A 4,540-nucleotide genomic window follows, 5' to 3' on the forward strand; every position below is an offset into this window, starting at 1 on the left:
TACAAAAACACGGATATGTTTCCAATTTGGTGTTATTACTCAAAGCAGCCAATGGAATTAATGAAGTGTATTCATTCGTACCTTAGCCGCGGGAATATTATTTGAATTTTATTGGACACTTACACAGGAAGGTAAGGTGAAAAGCTGGCTTAATACAGCTACGCGGAAAAAAAGAGTAATATTGCGTAATCGCTCGACGTCATGAACACTGAAATCGTAGGTCATTTATAGAACTTCCGAATACCCGTATGCTTAAGCGCGCACCTTTTGGTAGACTGAATACTTATAGTACAGATATGCGGATGGTATTGGTACAGAGAACGTGAAAAGTCGATTACTCACACGTGTTCATTGAACTTGAACAGGCTGGCATCGAGCAAAAAATAACTCGTTTTTTGTTGCCCACAGACGGAAAAACAAACGGAAGATAAAGCAAAGTAAACCGTTGAGTTAAAAAAAACAACGGAATAAAAGTGAAAAAAGCTTACTATAAAACTAAACTTGCGAGAATGTTTTTGATTTTGCGAGTTAGTATTAAAGCTGCTCGCAATGTTATGCAAGTAGAACAAAAAGTTAAATTCGGCCCTGCTGGGAATCACAGTTCATTTTTTATACTAACACGTAATAAAACACAATAAACCTTGAGAAAACACATTTCATGATAAGAATAAATTTACCGAGTAGAATTAAATTGCTGCGTCATGACCTTCGACATTGTAATGGCGGACTAAACATTCAACCCGCGTTCCTTCAAAGCTGGGCTTCAAATTGCAAGTAATGGGGATTCAATAATGGAGAAAGCATTAACTGATTTAACAAACATTTGATAAGGTTGTTAAACCCGAAAACAACCAGAAAAACTTTGGATTATTAAAGTAAAACTACTACAGGTAAGGCATTCCACAGTGTACATATTCCGGCATGTATAGTATTCGGAATAACCGTAATAGATATACTAAATGTTCCATGTATTTCGATTGTGTTTTGTAAGAAAAGCTTTCATAGGGATGATGATAATATAATGATGATAAATATGTGATGAAAAGGTGCTACCGGTACATATCTTAATTACTTAAATGTTTAAAAGACTTAAATGTGTTATAAACTTAGGAAGTATATTTACATTTTTTAATGTACCCAATTCATTAAAATATGTTGTGTTTCATGGTATTGTTATTAATAAAGCAGTATAATTTTTTAAGATATTGTGTTACTCTTAGAGCATCTTTTTTTTATCTAAAAAATTGAATAATACAGACAAAAACAAAATTAACCCCGCTTCAAAATTGGACCCCACCCTTTTTCAATTTGACTCCCTCAAAATTTCAGTCCAGGGGTCATTGACTCCTGGTTTTAAAATCTATTGAAATCCCTGATGATCGGAAAATTAAATGTGACCTCTAAGAGTGTTAACAAGGTTTTACTTAAGCCATATATAAAAAATGCCCCGCCCCCTGTTGGTGGCCATGTTTTCAACCAACCACATCATTTTTGAACTCGTCCAAGATATTATTGGGAAGAATCTTTTGACCCAAGTTTCATGAAGATCAGACTATAAAGTGTGGTCTCTAAGCCATATATAGCAGATAGGAAAAATGCCCTGCCCCTTGGCAGCCATGTTAATCAAGCAAACGTAACCATTTCGAACCCATCCAAGCTATCAATAAAGACAAATCTTCTGACCATCAGGAGGGCTTTTTTCAAGCAGGCTTTTTTACTAGCGAAGTTTATCTGCATTTTCAGAAATTGGGAAAATAATTGGGATTAAAAACTACAGTCGAAACTGACCTAACGCCACCTGAATTACTGGTCACCTGCAGACAACGGTCAGTCTGGAATTCCCCCGACGAAAAACACAATATTACCACTTGAATTTAACGGCCACATGTCCATAACGGCCAACTGCTACTATATTCCACTCTGAAATTCATGTATTGACCTAAAATCAATGGTCAGCGTCAGTCGTCTCAAGTCGCGAAATTGAAAAAAACAGCACATCATTTGTCTGGCTATTTGCGGTTAAAGCGTCTGATAGCGGTGTAATTGTCTTTGATATTATAAAGCGGCTCGCTGCGAGGAAACAAAATAAGAATGTTTTTGAGATGGTTTGTTTTCCGGGGGATAATGTGGGGGTATCTTCAAAAGAAATATGTCAGAGTTTTTGTGACATGTTTAGAAGTAATTATTGCTAATTAAATGACCACTAATTAGTACATTGTACTTACAACATGAGTTTTGAAAATAACATATTCGGATCATTCTTTAAAAGAGCTTTCTAGCGTACACAACACTTTTAAAAGCAATCGGAATATTAAATCACGGAATAACAATGAGTGGTAAACGTAAGTTCATCACATTAGAGGAGCGGGTCAAGTGTTTGAAACTGTTTGAATCTGAAAAAAGTTCGCGGTGTAATAGCAAGTGAGCTCCACAGCGGGTTGAATGTTTGTATTTTGTATGAGCTTGTTGCATTAAAATGCTTTTTGTGTGATGTTTGCGTACAAAATAAATTTTAACAAACTGTTTGCGTCTTTTTCTTTGAATAAGAACAGTACAATTACACCGTATCGGTTTATGACAGTGAATCCGCTTTTTGAGATTCAAAGAACTGACCTGTTCTGTGCAGCCCAAGATGACATTAAAAACAAAATGTTATTACCTACTTTCATGACTAGTGAACACCCTGGCAGCCACGTTTTCAAACAGACCATGAACGTTTTCATACTTATCCAAGATATCATTTAAACAAATATACTGACAAAGTTTTATGAAGATTCATAAGTCCATACAAGGAAAATTGCCCGGCCAATGGTGGCCATGTTTTCAAGCAACTGGAACTATTTTCAAACTTGTCCAAAATATTATAAGGACAAATCTTCTGACAAAGTTTTATAATATCGTACAATAAATATGGCTTCTAATGTGTTAACAAGGTTTAACTATAGCTATATAAGGAAAAATGCCACGCCCCCTTGGCGGCCATGTTTTTACACCAAACGGAACCATTTTCGAACTCATCCAAGATTTCATTGGGACAAATCATCTGACCAAGTTTCATGAAGATCAGACAATAAATGTGGCCTCTAGAGTGTTAACATGGTTTTAACTAAAGCATAATAAATAGCCATATTAGGAAAAATTCCCCGCCCCCTGGTGGCCATGATTTTTAAGCAACCGAAACCATTTTTGAACTCATCGAATATCATTAGGACAAATCTTCTGACCAAGTTTCATGAAGATTGAAAATAAATGTGGCCTCTAGAGTGTTAACAAGGTTTTACTATAGCCATATAAGGAAAATGCCCCACCCCACGGCACCCATGTTTTTAACCAACCAGGATCATTTTTGAACTCGTCCATGATATTATTGGGATGAATCTTCTGACCAAGTTTCATGAAGATCGGACAATGAATGTGGCCTCTAGAGTGTTAACAAGAATTTACTATAGCCATATATAGCCATATAAGGAAAAATGCCCCGCCCCTTGGCAGCCATGTTTTTAAAGCAAATGTAACCATTTTTGAACTCATCCAAGATATCATTGAGACCAATCTTCCGACCAAATTTCATGAACATTGGAAAATAAATGTGGCCTCTAGAGTGTTTACAAGGTTTTACTATAGACAAATAAGAAAACTGCCCCGCCCCCGGCGGCCATGTTTTTTTCACCAATCTGTACCATTTTCGAACTTGTCCGAGATATCAATAAAACCAATGTTTTGACCAAGTTTCATGATGATTGAGCAAAAATTGTGTCTTCTAGAGTGTTCACAAGGTTTCTCTATAGCCATATAAGGAATACTGCCCCGCCCCCTGGCAGCCATGTTTTTCAACGGACTGGAAGCATTTTTGAACTCAACCAACATACCATTTAGACAAACATTTTTACAAAGTTACATGAAGATTAGGCATCAAATGTGACTTCTACAGTGTTCACAAGGTTTTTCTTTTTTTGACCTAGTGACCTAGTTTTTGACCTAGCATGACCCAGTTTCGAACTCAGTCGAGGTATCAATGGGGCAAATGTTCTGACCAAATTTCATGAAGATCAGACAATAAATGTGGCCTCTAGAGTGTTCACAAGACAAAATGTTGACGATGCACGACGGACGACGCACGACGGACAAAAAGCAATCACAAAAGCTCACCATGAGCACGTTGTGCTCAGGTGAGCTAAAAATCGAAACAGCCGATAGCATTGACGTTTTTTTCCCAATTGGGAATTTTTTAGCAAATTTTGGGGAAAAAGTATACTTTTTGCAATTGGGAATACAGCCAAATTTCTGCTATAAAATAGGGCCAAAATAAAACCTGACCATATTTCATGAAGATTGGACTATAAATGTGGCCTCTAGAGTGTTAACAAGGTTTTACAAAAGCTATATATAGCCATATAAGAAAAAATGCCCCGCCCCCTGGTGGCCATGTTTTTAAAGAAACCAAAACCATTTTCGAACTCATCAAAGATATCATTGGGACAAATCTTTTGACCAAGTTTCATGAAGATCGGAAAATACATGTGGCCTCTAGAGTGTTAAC

Source organism: Dreissena polymorpha, chromosome 5, assembly GCF_020536995.1.
Source record: "Dreissena polymorpha isolate Duluth1 chromosome 5, UMN_Dpol_1.0, whole genome shotgun sequence".
In the NCBI taxonomy this organism is placed as follows: domain Eukaryota; kingdom Metazoa; phylum Mollusca; class Bivalvia; order Myida; family Dreissenidae; genus Dreissena; species Dreissena polymorpha.